Source organism: Chiroxiphia lanceolata, chromosome 6, assembly GCF_009829145.1.
Source record: "Chiroxiphia lanceolata isolate bChiLan1 chromosome 6, bChiLan1.pri, whole genome shotgun sequence".
Classification (NCBI taxonomy): domain Eukaryota; kingdom Metazoa; phylum Chordata; class Aves; order Passeriformes; family Pipridae; genus Chiroxiphia; species Chiroxiphia lanceolata.
Genome location: NC_045642.1, coordinates 16,680,663 through 16,699,334, shown reverse-complemented (window position 1 = coordinate 16,699,334; position 18,672 = coordinate 16,680,663). Strand labels below are relative to the sequence as shown.

Genomic DNA, 18,672 nt, shown 5'->3' with positions numbered 1-18,672 from the left:
TGATTTTGCTGGGACAGTTGTTTTGCAGATACTATTGCACCACAGCATGTTTCCAGTTCCCTGTATTAAAACATAGGCTCATTTCTCTGTGAATCACCTCTTTGCTAACTGCTTCGTAAACTGCAGCAGAACAGACTATTCATAGCACAGAGCCAAACTCCTCAAGCAATTTTCTGGTTGATGACCAAATTCAGAGGCTATTCCTTTCTGCAGCCACCAGTCTCTGTGACATCACAGTACTTATTACCATTTTCTTACTGGGGAACTGCTCACCAATCCATTCTGGGATGGTAGCAGCCATTTTCAGCCTGCATTGGAAAGGTATTTTAAAAAAAGGTCTTGCTGTGCTACTCATTGATGCAATTTGACATTTTAGGATTTCATTATGTGCCCAAATCCGCAGGAACCTCTCTTCCTTCCACACCTTTGTCTTCCTACTTGGTAGGAGCCCTCAACTCCAGAACTCTGTGTGTGCATAGCAAACAAGGACTTACAGATGCAACACCACTGAGAACAATGTGAAGCAGGAATGTACTAAAGCCAGAGGCATTGTAACCTAGAGCTGCGCTGAACAATGTGGAAGAAATGCTGTCAAATCTGTGTCTGTATGAGCTATTATATCCCCAGCTAGCCCCCCTCCAAAAGTTTGCTCAGCATGCTGACTTTCCAGGAGCTTTCTTAGTGCTTGGAACAAGTTAGCTATCTCCTGCCAGAATCGAGAGAGGAACACGACTGGCTGACGAATACCATATGTTCCAGGCTGGCCAAAGGAAACCTAATTGTATTTTGTTTAGCTTGTGTACTTAACTGGGTTTCTGTAACAGGACTGAGTTGGTTGGGTTTGGCTTTTTTTTTTTTCTTTTCTTTTTTTCTCCCTTCTACACTGGGACAGTTTTGTATTTTGCCCTGGAAAAACGGGGCACAGCATTCTGCCACTTCTCTAATGGAAGAGATAAGGGGAGAGCTGAGTAAAAGGAAAGACAGTTGACAGCAGGAATGATCAGAAATGTCAGGGATAAAATCTCATTCTAGGCAAGGAACATCCAGTTCTGAGGATGAAACAAGAATGCTTAGGCTGACCAAAAGATTCACCATCTTTTTTTACTGGTTGTTAGATCATCAGAATGAGAAAAGTGTGTGGTTTTGACCTGCAAGAGGGAGCACAGAACTGTGGATGTCTATTACCTAAATGTAGATTTGCTATGTTTAAACTGGCTTAAAACTAGAACTGCATCAGCTGCAGAAGCCAAAGACTGATCTCTCTTCTGAGACCACTGAGGCAGAGTACTGTCCCTAAAAGGCAGAGATTGCAGCTTGCAGAAGTTGAGGTTGGACTGATGCTGACCAAGGTTCAGTTCCTAGAGACACTGAGCCCTGGATGGAGCTAGAAAAGCACTTGTTCCCTCTTCTTCCCTCTGTTCCACTACATCACTTGGAGTTGGTCACCTCTCCCTGATGTATTTTGTTGCCTCTGACATCCTTGAATGCTTAGAAGGAGACACCATCTTACATCACATAATTCTTCAGCACCTCCATCTGAGGAGGTGGAGGGGAGATCCCTGGGTATTATCATGTTGCATATAACAGCTTTGGCTCACCTAAGACAGGAGCTAGCAGGAAACCTTGTACCCAGTCTTCTCCTTCAAGTTGTTGGAGCATGTAGACATGTTCTCCCCAGTTTCCTGGACAACCTCAGCTGTGGTGTTAACAGTGGTGTGCAGCAAGCTTTGCATCAGCTAGGAAAGAATTGTAAGTGGTAAGTATATGCTGTTTTGACAGGTGAGCAGAAAAGGGTGGAGGCCTTACTATCTAGCTGAGAGGAAGAAGGGAAATGGAGCTGAAAAGCAACTGCCACTTTAATTAGATCTCTTTCCTCCCCATCTCTTATTTATCTCATGCCTTCCTGTTTACAGTGTCATTTCCTGCAACTCCCATTCTGCTCATTTACAGGTCAGGTCAACCCAAGGTCTGCCCCATTTCTGAGCACCAGATCAGTACAAGTGTCTGTACTGATGCCACCAAGGGGACACAGAACTGTCCCAGTGTAGAAGGGCTCCTTCTCCTTCCATTAGCTGTACTCTGCTGTGCCACAGCAAACCGATGGGATGTTCCACATTTAATGGACGTTAGAAGTTGGCACAGTTCTTGACTTGTTCCTCCAACCAAATCCCTGGCTGTGCTGTGTCCTTTCACTTCTGACACACTTGTTTATCCACAGATTGCCTGTGTCCTGATGTTCTGCCATGTGCTTTGCTGCCCACACATACACACTCAGCTGCGTGCTCAGCGACCCACCTATCTAGATATTCACACATGCTGAATCACCCTTCAATGTACACTCATAGCCACGCTTGCAGATGGACTCTGATTCTCGTGAGCCAGACTAGAATTCTCATTCAATCTGTCACCCCTGTGTCTTCAAGGCAGGGGATGCTCTTCCCTCTTGGAGGAAATGTAGATCTTTGGAGCGTGTTTGTTTACCCACCTGTTTACTCTCAGGGACAAGGGGAAAAGATGGGTGTGCTTCCAGCCATGTGGAGGGAAAGGAGGAATGCTGACACCTCATTTCTCCAGTCTGTCCATGCTCTGAGATCTGTTTTTGAAGTGTTGGAACATGTTTAAGTCCAGTGCCTCCTTTTGGCAGGGTAAAAGACCACCTCATCAGCATTTCATGGATGAATTTTCAGTCTCCTTGCTTGGCCTGCACTCCCAGGCTACCACCCTAAGATTTGTGATGACCACCATGATAAATTTTGAGGCCAAGCCCTTACTGGAGGCTATCCATCCCACACAAGCATCTAGGACCATGCACAGTCCTCCTGATGCTACAGTGTGCACATATTGAATAAGACTCCCTGATCAGAAACACCTTCAAAACAAAACAGCCTGTTGCCTGACTGTCCCCTATGACCGCCCTGTTCAGTGTGCAGTGTGTTAGCTCCCTCCCTGCCCCTGACACTGATTCCATGTTGGACCATTTAAGAATTAATGAAGGCCAGATGCATGTTCTGCAAATGTAGGATCACTGCATTTTGGAGTAGATGCTGGCTTGATGCCTCCTTGTCCTTCGAATCCTCAGTACAACTAATAACAACCAGAGGCAGCCTCCTCAGTCTGAGGTAGATCCCACCTCAGCAGTGACGTCCCTGCGACCGCAAAGGATTTCTCAGGGACCTGGAGGGGGACCAGCTTTCAGCTGCGAAGCCTTGGGATCTGCTTTCATCTCTCACCAGCATTGGCGGGATAAATTTGGAGTGACTGAGCTGTCCAACAAGGAGGTGGTGAGCTAGGCCAGCACTGGATTTCTAAGGGGGAAGGGAGGAATTCCTTGTATTTTGGTGCATGCAAAAATAAGGGATGGATTATACTAGTGGGCGCTGTGCACGTGTTGAGATAACAGAGCAGATGTGCTGCACAACTATTGCAGCCTCGTACTACAAGGTCTCTTGTGAACTGCTAACCCTCCAGGCAAGGATGGATCAAGATGCAGCGTTATTTTTCAGACTCAGATTTGACCTGCTAAAATGCTGTGGCCACAGCAGCTGTGCTTCCTTGCTGCACAAGCAGAACTTCTCTTGTGAAGCGTCTCTTAGCCACCTCTGCTGGCTGATGGATCCAGGAGGCTGTTGCAGAGCTGTTCTCTGATCATTTTCAGGCAAACACATGGCATGTGCTGGAGGGTGTCTAGCTTGTTGTGGATGTCTCTGTGCATGAGTGTGTGTGAGGATGTTAGAGGATGACTTCTACTGGTTGCAAAACTAGTTTTATTGCTTTCTGGAATGAGAGAGCCTGTAAATCAAATGTTTAGGCCTAAAACTTGTGCTGATTTGTTTGTGGAACAAACTTTTGCACATGCCTGTTTTACCCAGAGTGATAGCCCTTGGCAGGAGGCTGGGGCTTGGTGGGCATAGATAACCTGTAGTGGAGTGTGATGCTGCATAACTTTACTCATCACAGCTCTGCCATCGGTATTCAGAAATGGTTGGGCCATGACCTTGTTATATGTTAATGATCCTAATTTAAGTTTGCAGTGATTTATGGGAAGGCCCTGTAGCTGCTTGTAGCAGTTCATGGATATTTCCATCACCCGTCAGCCTCTGGTATTCTGGGACTCGCACAGCCCCCTAGTAGTGGTAGGGATTTCTGCAGAAAAAAAATCTCGTCCCCAAACAAGCCCAAACTTCTCAGATCTTCAGTACAGAACCTTCTCTCTTTTCCCCTTCACTCTCCATCCCCTTCAAACATACCTGTGGGTAGAGGTAGTGTTATTGGAGCAGCCTGTTTGACTGCTATAATATTTTCCACTCAGATCCATTGACTTCTATTTCATGTTTTCTTTGGATCAACACCTTTTGAGAGCAGTTAAAGCTGCTTGAGTTTGAATAGTTGGAGACAGTGTGCCACCCTGCTATCTTTTCTTGGTTTCACCTCTAGAAGGCAGTGATGATGTGTCTATATACAGTCACCCAACTGAAGTGTGTGTCTCGATGTACCTCTCAATGGGGGTACTTTACATGTGAGCCTCTGTGTACTGCTAAATGTCCCCCAAAGCAACACAGCATGACTTTAGAGTGTGTTTAGGGCAAAGGTATAAGGGAGGCAAGAATTGCCATTTTTCTAAGCCGTTTTCTAAGAGAAAAGAATTTTTGCTACTCTGATGACAGAAACAAAGGAAGTTCATTGATTTAAATGCTCCCCCCCCCCCCCCGAATCTATGATAGTTGGGCAAAAAACTAAAAGACAAAATATGAAAAGATCTCCTGTGCGGGGCCGGGAACCCTGAAACTTCCTACTAAATCTACTGTCTTATTCTGAGCCCCCAAAGGTTGGAGGTCTCAGAAGACCCTGCAGTTTCTCCCTCTCAAGGTCTCTTTACTTCCTAGGAGTTTGCACTCCAGTCCCCTGTCCCTATATCCATCATCTGTTGGCTCATGAGAGAGTAACTTAGGGGCACACAAGAGCTGACTGAGTTAACTAACAGAAAGGATAAATGTAGGACTTTTGATGCAGCTTTTCTCATTAGCACCATTACTTGTTTCTTTTTCTTCTGTTGAATTGTTGATTTTCATGAAGCATCACAGACTAAAGAATTTCAAAAGCAATTAGCAGATAGATAGGATTGAAACCTCTGCTGTCTGGTAAGAAATTGATTTGTTTGTCCAGAAATAGAGTCCCTATAGGAAGAGAAAAACACTCATTGAATCTGAGGTGAGAAAAAGAAAATAAAACCAGATCCAATGAGATGGAAATCCCTATAGGAAGAGAAAAACACTCATTGAATCTGAGGTGAGAAAAAGAAAATAAAACCAGATCCAATGAGATGGAAATAATCATTTCATGCTTCTGAATATTGGCATCTCTTGTTGAATATCATCATGAAGCTTATGATGTTTGTGGATTTTGAGACTTGTGGTCTTTATTTGAGCTCTTGGAATCAAGAGGCTGAATGAGATTCTCAGCTTTCTATTTATTTTTATTTTTTCAAACTAACATTTCCAGCTCTCTTGATCCTGGAAGAAAACAACTTCATTTGAAAATATGAAGCCTCGAGGGTCCAAATAAGAAAACAGATGAAAAATACTCCAAATGCTTTTGGGTTGGTTAAGTCTTATTATTTTGAAGCCTATATCATTCTGTTCTAGGGCCACACACAACATTTTTGAAAGCCGAAAGCTGGCAACACTCATGCTTTTTATCCAAAGCATTTTAGAAAGTGGGTGAATGTTAGTGGCTATCATGAATAGGAGTGTGTGTGGGTGATCTTGCAAGCAGCATCTTGCAGGCCTGTGGGCTCCTTGTGCACGGCAGCAGGCAGTCCCTGACTTGCAGAGTTCATGAACTAGTCACGGTAGGCAAGGGCATCTAAAGTGCTGTGTTCCCCTCTTCTGTTTCCAGTTATCCGTCTATAAGGAGGCAGCAAGCAAATCGCCCATGAAGCCAAGGAGAGAGGGAGGAATGTAAATCCAATTTGCCTCAGTTAGTTATGTGACCCTCTGACAAAGTAGTGCCATGGCTGTGGGAGGAGTGGGAGGGCACGTAACAACAGGAGGGTGCCCCATCATGTCTGGGGACAGGAGATGTGGGTGAACATCGTGCAGGGCAGAGAAAGGCAAGAGCAGCTCCTGCAAACGGAGGAAAACAGGGGCTGCACAGCATCAGTCACAGATGCTCCTCCTCACCACGGTGGTTGTTGTTGTTTCTGCTTTTAAAACAATATGCAAGGAACCATCCAATATCCTAGGGCTTTTGTTTATCTAGATTTTTATGAGGAAAAAAAACTGAAAAGAGGAGAAAAAGAAATGAGAGGGGAAACACACACATTCCTTCCAACCAGAAAGTCATGAGTTTTGATTCAGTCTAATTACACAAGTGATATTTTTATAACCTCTGTGAAGTCTCCTTGCTTTCTTGGTGCATCTCCATTGTTTATGCGAGAGTGGCCAGGTAGCCAAGGCAAAGTAATGTTGCGAGAAAAATTCCCTGGCCTTGGAGTATGCTGCACTCTCTTTTTGGCTTCATAAACAAGCCTGTTTTCCTGGTTTCAGATCTCTCTTAGGTTCTTTTGTGGCCTCTTCCCCTAAAACAGGGTTACTCATGTTCTGCCTAGCTGTGGGCCATGTTGGCAGCTTCATAGCATCCCTTAAATACGCAAAAAGTAGTACATAATGAGGCCAGACCTCCAGTAAATTAAATCACCACTGGTCTTCATGGTTCCCTTCTGTTTGCAGCAATGAAACATAGCCCATGTGGGCCCCTCCACAGGCTGGTAAGGGCAGCCCCTGCCCAGATGTAGTTTTCCTTGGTGTAGGCACATGAACCTGGGGTCCTGGTAGACAACAAACTGTCCATGAGCCAGCAGCATGCCCTTGTGGCCAAGAAGGCCAGTGGTGTCCTGGGGTGCCTTAGGAAGAGTGTTGCCAGCAGGTCAAGGGATGTGATCCTGCCCCTCTACTGAGTCCTGGTAAGGGCTTGCCTGGGATCCTGTGTCAAGTTCTGGGCTCCTCAGTACAAGAGAGACATGGAGCTCCTGGACCAGGTCCAGCGGAGGGCTACAAAGATGATTAAAGGACTGAAGCATCTCTCTTACGAGGAAAGGCTGAGGGAGCTGGACCTGTTCAGCCTTGAGAAGAGGTGACTGAGAGGGGACCCCATCAATGTGTATAAGTATCTGGAGGGAAGCTGTCAAGGGGATGAAGCCAGGCTCTTCTTGGTGGTGCCAAGCAATAGGACAAGAGGCAGCAGACAGGAACTGATGCACAGGAAATTCCACCTGAATATGAGGAAGAACTTCACTGCGCAAGTGACTGTGCACTGAAACAGATTGCCCAGAGAGGTTACAGAATCTCCATCACTGAAGATATTCAAGAGCCATCTGGATGCAATTCTATGCAATGTGCTCTGGGATGACCCTGCTTCAGTAGGGAGGACGGACCAGATGACCCACTGTGGTCCCTTCTGTGATTCCTTGTGTGGGTGGGGCCAGGCTGTTTGGAAGTGGGTGCAGTGAAGGTGTGAGGTGGGTGGAGGCCAAATGCTGTTCTGTCTTTTGTACAGGGACCACCATTAGGAGGTGAGTGAAGGGAACATCTGCCTCAGCATTTCTGGGCTGTCATGTGCCTATTTACCCTCTGCCCATCTGCTTAGGACTGTGGAAGATTTTGTGGCCTGGCAGGTCCATGGTGTGTCTCTTCTGTAAGGAGTAATGTTACTCTCTAGGAAGGGAACACCCAGTGCACTGCTCAGTTATGTCACATTAGAAAGGAGGATCCCTCTTTAGCTTCAGCTGGCAGTCAAAGTATCCTGTAGTCTGATGCAACTGGTACTGCTCAATCTTACATGTGCATATGCACCTCTCTGCTTGCAAACTGGCCTCTGCAATTTTCACAGGTGATGGCTGTGCTTCGTGTATCTCTCCTTGTACTCCTGTTAACTGAAGTGCTAATCCTTTTGGGCTCATTTTACAGAATCCTTAAGCAGTCATTTCCACCCATGAGTCTTGGGGCTCATGCCCATTGTTTGAATGCTCCCCCGAGCTTGTGCCATCAGCCCCTTGAGTATGCAGCCTCCTGGGACAATAGAGCCCAGCCTGAGTTCTTGGTGCTAGGACCTACCTGCAGAATGACTGTCCAATCTCCACTTCTCCATCCACCTTTAGCTTTGCTGACTGCAACGCGTTTGAAAAGGTGTTTCAGATTCTGGCCTTGGTTTTGGTTGTTCAGTTATTAATGTAATACCAGTAATAAATTGCATATGCCTCATGTTTGTTGCCTCATGCTTGTTACTCTTGAGATGTTACCTCTTGCCTTCTTAAAAAAGACCTCGCTCAGAGATCCCTCACTTGCAGAGTTCCATCTGTTCCTCACATATTTGAGCACTGTGGTCACTTAAGTGAGGTTGGACCTCCCAGCTGCTGTAACCATCGAGGTGCTGAAAGATTTGGAAATTTTGAAGGTAAAATGTGCTGCCCCTTTGCATTTTTCTGCATGGTTGCTTTGATAGTGCCACTGTGCACCAACTTCATAGCAAGCCTCTCTGCCCCTTCCATCCCTTGTGAGAAATGTAAGTTGAGGTCTCTGCTGGTGAGTGATTAGCTCTAGCCTCTTGTGAAGAGACTGTCAGTTCCAGTCTAACACTCATGAACTCTTCCCATGCCATTCTATGTTTTTATGATGGGCTGTCATCCATACATTTCATGTTTGGAACAGGCAGTACTAACTCTCCTCTTGGGTGGTGCTCTGGATGATGTGGAAATAAGTGGATGTTCTTCAAGTGTAATTTTGTCAGGGGACTGCCTGAGGAATGACCTGAAACTTTTAAAAGAGACATGGGAAGCAGTGAATAGTGGGGTCAGGAAAGAGACAAAGAGAAGAGCAGAAAATAGTTTGGTAAACCTTCAAAGATGGCACTTGGGTTCTTGGGCTTAGAGATGAGATGAAGGTATGTGTGAAGGAAGGCAAAAGCTTACTCAGTAATATGGGAGAAGAACACCACTCACCTGGGAGTGGGAGCTCTCACCATGAGGCATCCACAAATAGGAAGATTTGAAACAGGCTACAGTGGGAAGAGATGGAAAGATGGTATGACTCAGAGGCAAGGAGAGCCAAATTCAGCACCACTTTTAAGCAGAGGAAACTCCGTTGACATCTTATAGCTTCAGGCAAGGACCAGCAAAAACATCTGGGCTGGATCTTGAGCAGTATAAATCTGCTTGGGGGCCACTGACTTCAGTGGTGCCACACTGATCTATGTATGTGAAAGATTTGAGCTTCTGCTTGCTTTCTTGCCTTCAGTCCTGCCTGCTTTTGGGGTCCTGGAGAGCTCTCTGGCTGAATTTGTGGGGGTTGACACAGGGGGTTTCCAGGTAAATGAGAAAAACACTGTCCTTCCATCCTGCTTCATCTGCCTGGGATTTCTGACAGAAAGGCACTGACTAATTCCAGCTGGCAGGCTGACCATGCTTCAAAGACTGCAAATCCTGAGACTTTTAACTTACAAACAAAACCATACATTAAAAAAAAAAAAAAAAAAAAAAAAAAAAAAGACAGCTCTCCCCAGGGACAGTCTCTGCAAAATCCCAAACAAGGTCTCAGTGCCTGCCCTGGTGCTCCGGCTGATGCCAGTGTTTTTTCTGTCCCTTCTAAAACGAAGCTGGAGTGTTCTCAACTCCTCTATTTGACATCTCTGGCTCCCTTATTCCCTTTGGTGTGTGGGGTGGCGGGGAGGAGGCTGGAAGGGAAAGGCCAGAGCAGACGAGGAAAGAAATGCCTGGTATTGATCCACCAAGGCTGGCCAGACTGCAAGAAATTCCGGTTTGTGAAAAATGTTGTGGTTTAGAACATTTGTTTTTGTTCCACAGTGGGATGAAACCAAGACTTTCTGGAAGGAGGGAGAAGAGGGGGGAGAAGAAGAAGAAAAATGACCTTTTTTTTTTTTTTTGTGGTTGTTGTTGAAGAGGAACAGCCTCCCTGCGGTACGGATGCCCACACCGTGGGGCTGGGGAGTCCTCTCTGGACACCCTCTCATTTGCAGCCTGTGCTCCTCTAGTAGGGTAGTGCAGGGACCGGTATTAGGCCCCCATGGGAATGAGTAGAGAACTCCTTCTGCCTCCAGCTCATCGTATTCTCTTGATAGAACAGAATCAAGAGGTGATATTCAGGACAGTGACTGCCCCTGTGACAGTCATGATGGAGCTTGGCAGCAAAACTCAGTGAGTGCCCCTGCTTTGTGGCAGTTCTGCCTTTGCTGGGTTTTTATCCACTCAACTGGGCAAGTTTACCCAAGGTGGATGTGAGGAGCCACTGCACAGTTTCTGGAGGTTGAAGGCAGTCCTCTTCACATTCAGCAACGTGACGTAGGGAAACTCTAACCCAGCATTCATAGAAAGGGGAGTTTGGAGTGGTTACCACAAAAATCCAACACCTTAAAGATGTTGCTCTTGTGCTTCCAGGCAACTCTTACAGCTTGGTGAAGATCTGGGCTTATCTTTAGGTCAGCAAACAGTGACCTTTGAGCAGGGTAGTGTGATCTAGCCTTTTTGCATCTCTCCCAAAGCCAGAGAGAAAACTGGCCAGCAGAGCTGGGAAGGGGATGGGGCAGTGCTGCCCTGGAGGGTACCATAAACGCTATGATGTGGGGGCACACTCTTGCTGGCCCTGTGTGAGGTGTTGGCCATGTCCCAAATCTCACCATGTGCGCTCGCATGTGCCTCCCAGCTCGCTCCACTGTCTGAAGAATAACTGTGGCATTCCTGTGATTTCCACCCTATCCCCACACCCTCACACCTTGTCACCCACCGGTTGTCAAGATAGGAATGGAAGTCATCCCATGCTTGCAGCTGACAGCCCTTGGGAACTGCCTTGTCTGGTTTTTTGGAGGTAAAAGCCGTTTTCTGGACATCAGCAAACAAACTATGCAGAGGAAAAGAAAGAGAGAGAGGAGAAAAAGAAGTATCTGCTGGAAAGCAGAAAGAAGCTCTGGGGTTAGAGGGAATGGGGGCAAGGCCATGAAGCGTGGCTGCTGTAGGCAGACCTATATACTACCAAGCCACAAGCATGAGGTCTTGGAGCTCACAGGCCCAGGAGCACAGTGGGATCTTCCTTAACAGCTCTTTGCAAGACAGGAAGGCTTGCAATAAAACCTGAAGTGCCTGGTATTTGATTGTAAAAGGCCACGTCTTCCAAGGTGAATACTTTGGAGTGGTGACAGAGGGCAGAGGCAAGGTTGCTAAGGGAAGGCTGCTAACAGGACGGGTTTATTCTTCCAAAAGGGATTTCTTGACAAGGGCTGTATGCAATACTTTCTCATTAGTTGCAAGCTTGTCGTGTTGGTGGGTGTCCACACCTTCCTGGCACCTACTGTCTGGACTTTCAGCCATACACCTGTTGCCCTTGCTCTGTTATTATGAAGCAAAAGAGTGAGCATGTAATCATGATGATGAGCCAGCATCTAAGGATATCTCGGGCTCTTCACCTTCCCTTGTAATGCTGTTGGGCGTTCCTTCTTACAGAAGAGGTCTTCCTCCTGAATGAGACCAATTATGCTTGGGCTAAGAAGGCTGGAAGGTGAGTCTTGGCTGCCAGAGTAGCTCGTAGGCAGCTGCTATTGAAGGTCAGGGCTGTCTCATCTTGGCAAGGCATATGTAAAGCTGTCTGATGTTGTCTGGTAGCATCCAGCCCAGCGTGTTGTGGACTTCTTGTTTCCTACTGGTTACAAGAGGTGGATACTCAGTGTTTTTTCCACAGGGAGAGAACTGACCACCATGGCTGGGTGTTTTTCTGGGGAATCCCTGGTGCCATCTCCATGTGCAGAATGGCAGCAAAGTGGGCTCTTTCTTGCTCTTTGTCTTTTTTGCATTGACTTTAGTAATAGGTTTGCCATAGCTTCACCTGGCTAGTGCTCGTGTTGCCAGTGGACCAATATGCTGCAGAGTTAGGCCAAGTGTCTGGTAAAGCCATCGCCACCAAAGCACCTGAGATTAAGGCTGGAACTCCTCTCCCAGCGAAGCTGAAGGCAAGGGTGGGCCTGTGCTGAGTTTCATTACTTATTGTACTGACCTAGCTCAGAAGGGAGTAAGAAGGAATGTTGCTTCCTTGATCTTACTATCTTTTAGTTTCATATAAGAAACAAAATTCACTCTTTTCCCTATGCTGAGATATGCAGACGTGCTGTGCACCTCTGCAGGCTGTGTTGGAAGGAGTCACTGTGCTCTGTTTTGAATACTTGACAGCTCTCTCATTAATTGTTGGAAAGCCTGCCTGATAATTCAGTGGAGTCTAGAGCCTGCAGAATGTTACTGTGAGTGATATGTATCTGCATGTCCTATAGCCCTGGAAGAACTGTTTAATCCTGTGAAGCTCTTGGATTTGGAAAGTCATTTTTCAGGCACATCTTTCCTCTCAACTGAATTTGAAGTTTTTTAATGACTCTGCCTCCCCTTTCTCTTCCCCTTCCCTCCCTCAAAAGGGACAATTGTTTAAAGGAAGATAAACCATTTTCACACCACCTTCTCTCTGAAGAGAAATGGAGGTGACATACTGTGCATTGAAGAACAATTGCAAATCAAGGCAAGGGAGAGTTGCGTATGAGTATCCTGCTTGGGTTGTAGATGGGACTAGTATCTCTTGGGAATTTGTTCAGCATTTATCATAAGACCCTGTAATCAGTTGCTTATGACTTTGCCAATCTCTGACTGTTCTTACTGTCATTTTTGGTGCCAAACATGTGAATCAGGCTGGATTTTTCTTGGGATGGTGTAATCTGAAATGGTTCACTCATTTCCAAGCACAAGATGAGGAGAACCCCCCATTTTTTTCCTGCTGTATTTGAAAAGAAACAAACAGATTTCTTTTCCCTTCCCTTCCCTTCCCTTCCCTTCCCTTCCCTTCCCTTCCCTTCCCTTCCCTTCCCTTCCCTTCCCTTCCCTTCCCTTCCCTTCCCTTCCCTTCCCTTCCCTTCCCTTCCCTTCCCTTCCCTTCCCTTCCCTTCCCTTCCCTTCCCTTCCCTTCCCTTCCCTTCCCTTCCCTTCCCTTCCCTTCCCTTCCCTTCCCTTCCCTTCCCTTCCCTTCCCTTCTTTACTTCACTGAGGCACTTTGCTGATTTCCTTCTTCTGAATGAGAGTCTGAAATGTTGCTGAGGAATCACAGGGAGGTGGAACTCACCTGATTTTTAATGCTGGCTGCTTAATAGGCATTCATTCTAGATAATTTGTCTGAGCTAAGCTTCCTCCATCCTCTCTGGAGAGTGTTCAATCAGCCCATCCGAAAGTAGGTACCTAATAGTAGTGAAATGAATTGCATCCTGGGGGTTAATGACAGAGATAGTTTAGAAAAATTGTTTAAAACAAACTCCTCTTTTTCAGATAGATGAGTTCAACCCTCTGAGATTGAGGAAGAGCCTGCTGTTTTTCCTGTGAAAAGCTGATTGTTTTCAGCTGTGTTATATGTTTTGGAGAAAAGAAAACCAAAAACATATCTCAGTTTGCTTGTGGTGGTGAGAGTCTGTAAATGCTGTGATGAGTCCACTTGAGTATTGTGCATCATTGTGGTGCTTGTCCCAAAAGCAAGAGGGTGTATTTCATCCATGAACCTTCCTAGTGATTCTCATGGTACCATGATGCTAGGGAGGTGGTGAAAAAGCCATCTGTCTCTCCTGCAGTCTTGGTGGCTTCAGTTCTGGTGGTGCCCAGGAGGCAGGGAGGAGGTGTGCAATCACACTTCAAATGCAGAAGGAATGCTGGGAGCTTAATGTGATGGAAAAGGCAGCGAAAGGAGCAGCTAGACATAAGAAGCGTGGCATGGGAAGACAAAGGGGGAAGTGAGGACTGGCAGGAGGCCTGGGACTTGAAATGCTACTGAAAGCCAGCAGGGAAGAGGAGGCTCATATCAGGAAAGGAACTGTAAGGATGGAAAGAGAAAATGGGACTGAGAGATGGAGAGCACATACTTGAGAATGGAAGGCAACTGAGACTATTGATGGGTCAAGGAACTTCAGGATGGTAAGCAGAGGTACAAAATTCAAGAAAGGCCAAGTCTAGAGGACAAGAAACTCAGTTGTGGAGGTAGCAGCACAGAATGAGGTAGAACAAGGACAGGCTGTGGGAGACAGGCAAAAAAATTCGGGCTTGGATGGGGACCAGGGAAGAATGATCTGGGATGTCCTGTGGAAAAAACTGACTGTGTCACAGCGACCATGTTCAGGGGAACCAGTTACTGCTACATGAATAACCTGGATTTTGGCACTTACGGGACTTCTAACTCCTGGCATATAACGTTCTTTGTGGGTATAATACTGTATAGACTGAATGCATTTTTTCATCTGGATTTTTCTCTCTGCTCTATTTCTTGTGCTAACCTTTCCTTGGTGTTTTTCTCTACTGCTTTTTCCAGCCTTTCATGTGCAAACTTTGGGCCCAAGAAGGTTTATGGTGAACTCTCAAACATACATTGTTCAAGTGGTTTGAAATATTGAGTGAAGCATGTTCATCTTTCATTAACTGAAGTAAAAGTACACAGGAAAATGATTTCCAGGAAAAATACCTTTGAAAGTCTGAGGAAGAACCTATCATCTGTGACTAGGACACAGTCAGTCCTTTCCAGCTGACAGCCCTGTATGGGGTGTTGGCATTATGCCTGAATCTTCATCAAAATGCTTATCAAGTGAAGAGTTAAAATCAAGGGGGTATCATCAGCAGAAGACCCGTCCCTCATCTTCCAGCTCAATGAAACCAAGAGCAGTTTGTTACAAGGTCCAAGGTACAGCTTGACTTTAAACATCTCCGTAAGTGCTTTTGTACTTTCAGTTGCTGGGAAAAAGTTACTGGGATTCCTGGGTGGCAATCTGTAATTCACGCCCTTGCAAGGGGTCAGCAGAAATGGGCATTGTGCTTCTCCTGGACTTAGAGTCTACAACTCGATCTTGGTCTCTGTCTGGCTGTGCATGTCAAACCCCAGCCGATATTGCGTGTACTTTTTGGACAATCCTGCCTTTTTACGCACTTGCTGTTCCTTGACCCGCTGGCAGAATTGCTTGCCCCCATTATTCATATTGACACGGTTCGTAATGCAGAGAGCCAGCCTGCGGCATCCAGCCTGCAAATCTCCCCAAGGCTGCAAAAGGAAAAAATAAAAATACAAAGCAAGCATTAGCACATGCACGCAAACATGCTTTTCGTGTGTTTTCTCATACTATTATATATGCATATATTTATGCATACCCATCTGCAAACACGTATGCTTTTTTTTTTTTAATACTTGTTTTGTGTCCCACTGGATGAAAACCTGAGAATGGGAAATGTGTTGATAAACATAAGGGAGCTTTTCAGGGCATTTTATATGAAGCTGCATCTTGCAGCTGCTCTCCCAGGATAGGATAGGAAGACAAAAAGGAAAGAAGGAAGGGAAGGGAAAAGGGGAAGCAAGAGGCAAGCAAGAAGGGAAAGAAAGGGAAGGGGAAAAGGAACAGAGTGGAGAGAAAAGAGCAGGAGAGGGATCAGGAGTGAAAACAAAAGAAAAACAGGGGATGGGGCAGGAGAAAGGAAAAGGAAATGTGCAGATAGCAATGCTGCCAGAGTTTGTATACCTTAAAATCTGAAAGGTCCAAAAGTTCTTGACCTACATTCCCTGTTTCACAAGTGTAGTACAATAACACACCGTGCTTTGTTTAAAACATGGAAACTTGACTTCATTCTTATGTTTTGGAGAAAGATTTCGCAATGGTGCTGAGGAGAGAAAGCGAAAAGATTTAGCTGTTCTCCTTTACTATCTCCCTCCCTCTGCCTTTTGGCGTGCTTGAAATCAAACCCACTTGCTTCTGAAATATTATAACATTGCTGTTTTGGTGAAGCTAGGCTTGAATTAAAACTTATTAAAAAAATCAACCTCAAATCCACTGGGACAGGATGCTAGCATTTATAATAAAGTGGGTTTATAGACTGAATGGTTTGACATCTTGTATACAGGCTGGTGGAAGCACATGCTGTGGAGTGGTCTGTAAGGGGACAGCAATCACATGGTGATCTGACTCATTCAGACGGATTTTGGTTTCTAATTTTTTTTTTCTTTTCTTTCATTTAATTTTGAAGGGAGAGAGTCAAGTGCTCTGTTGCAGGATCTGGTGCATTAATGGAATAAACAGTATTGTGGACATGTTGGCAAACTCTCAGTTTGACTTGGCTTCACTGGTCTCTAAAGAGTTATATTATTGGTTATTTATGAATATGCAGATGACCTTTGGGCAGTGGGGAAAATGTTTATGAATCTAAAAAGCTTTGCAAACTTTAGCACAAAAGCTTGTTTTGTCCAAAAAAATGTGAACTGTGACTTCTTCATCATTCAGCTGTGCTTGTTCTCATATTTTTAAAGTCTTCAGTCATCCATTCGAACTGTAGAATCAAACCATGTAGTGCAGATGAGCAGTCTCATGCCCTGAATAGCAAAAAGTGAAAATCCAAGTGGAAACCATGTGAGCAACTCCAAGAGAGCAGCTGGTTTTGCTCAATGGGCTGGTGAAGGCTGAGTTATTCAAAGAAGTCAAAGGGAGTTAGGTGCTGCTGACTGATTATATTTGTGCACTTCCTAACCCACAGGGGTATAGTTTTGGAATTTGTAGATTCACTTGCAAAAATTTAGGATCAGTCTGTGAACAATTTGTAAGTGGAAGAAGAAGCCAAGCCAGTGGCTGAATTTCTGATCAGTACTACTGATAATGAATAATTTCTGCAGTTTTGCTTTCTGAAACAAACTTTGAGTTGTCCATGTCTTCACATTTCATTGACATTCAAATGGCATTCACATGTCGTTTCAGGAAATTGGAAATAGATGGGGAAACCCCCACCTCATTCTCTTCCTTTTTAAAGTCATCGAGGTTATTCTTTTCTATCCTTAATTTTGTCAGTGTTTTTCAGTTTTCTGTTGCTAATGCCCCAGCATGATTTGAATGCTGTTCCAGAGTCAGTATTTGCAGCTAGAAAAAAGGACCTGCAAGAAGTAATTGGTGCATCTGAATGTGCTGTCTTTGCCCATTGTAGACGAAGCCCAAAGTATGCCACACTGGGGATTTGTAATGTTTAGTGTGTTGCTCCCACCAATGAAAGCCAAGAAATGCTAGCTATTGAACTTCCTTGCACCTGGCTGTAGCTCCCAGAATAAATCAGAGCGGCCTAAAGCTTATTATAAATTACTCCTGGTTACTGGTGACTCCTGGAGAGTCAGGCAAGGATCAAAGGGGAATAAAAAGAGTTTGTCCACAGCTTCTTTTCTTTTCTGTGGCTGATGCAAAGTTTAGGTGTCACTGCAGTGGCTCTGTGCCTTGACAGTTTCTATTTTTTGGGATGATCCTCGACCTATGGAGTAAGACAGCATTGCGTGTCTGCTTTGTGCTGTCTGGGTCTTGTTACAACAGTTGCCTCTAAATTTCTGAAGATGGACTGCAAAGTTTAAGCAACGCTTAATCCTGTTTAAGGCACATGAATGTCCTGTTCATGGCCTAGAGGGTTTAGCAGTGTTACCCAGGGCAGAATGTATTTTATTCTCATTGTATCAGTGTAAGGCTGGAATATTTGTGGAGTTGTCTGGTAGGACAGTACTAGGCATAAGAGCAGAGTCCAGCCTGATTTCTCTCAGTGGTGTAATTGCAATACTGTGAGGAAGTTAGGCACGCCCAAGTAGTAAGAAGGTGTATGTAGTGTACATAATCTTATCATGCATGATGTGGCTTGAAATAGCAGAAAGAGAGATAAACTCTGGGTGAACATGTTAAGTTTGTTATTCTGATGTATATCCATGAGTTTTCCTCTTCAAAACCTTGTCCCAAATACTTGTGCCTTCCAGATAGCTGTGGCTATTTGATTAGAGCAACCTGTGACCTGCTGTCAGAAAGATGCAAAAAAATTTATTGGGAGGGAAACTAGCAACAAGGGTTGTTAATTCCAGGGCAGTCTTCCTGTATTTGATGTTTTTTCTTCTCCAAAGACTAAGGTCCTGGGGTCACAGGATTTATATGAGATCTGTAAGTTTGAGCTTGGAAAAAACCCAACCAAACCGCGCCTTTATACATGCAGAGTTTGATGGCATAAATCTTAAAACCTCAGAAAAACAGATGGCAAAGAAAGAAAGGTCTGTCTTCTGGGGTTTTAAATAATAAAGGGCTAGTGATTTTTTAAAGCTGGTCTCTCAATGTTTTGAACGTCTTTTGATATTTGGATGGGTGGAACTGGCGACACTGACCAGGCACCTATAAAATGCCTAGATTGCTCCCTAGAACACCCCTTGTTATAGGCAGTATAATAAAATCTGGAGTATAGCCCTCACCTATGTTTCATAGCTAGATTAAAAAATCTCTCAGAGGAGAACCTTTCCTGTTATGTTCAGTCATGCTTTCCACAAGGGAATCTCACTGTAAAACTATTCAAGCATTGGTATGGCTTGTTTTCCCTCTCTTTTAACAAACCATCCACTGACTTCAAGCTCTAAGAACCAGAGCAGGGAAAATCAAACATAGAGATGAAAGAGAGGGAAGAGCCAGTGTTTCTGCCTGTTTGCAGAAAAGGGTGGCTGGAGGGGAAAAACACCCTTTGCAGCATGTCTCGGGGCTCGTCCCCCAGGAGAAGAGGCGGATTACTGGATGGAGGGCTTTGATCCGTTCCTGACCACAGAGATATGCTTGCTGGTGGGGAGG

At 45.1% G+C, this 18,672-nt stretch overlaps 1 long non-coding RNA gene across 1 annotated transcript in view; it reads left to right on the top strand.

Annotated features, from left to right (window-relative positions):
- The first annotated feature begins 288 nt into the window (after positions 1-288).
- LOC116788460 overlaps positions 289-18,672 on the top strand; it is a 28,468-nt gene continuing 10,084 nt past the window's right edge. The window contains exon 1 of the long non-coding RNA XR_004357638.1: positions 289-321. This is a non-coding gene — a long non-coding RNA (uncharacterized LOC116788460). The remainder of the gene's footprint in view (positions 322-18,672) is intronic.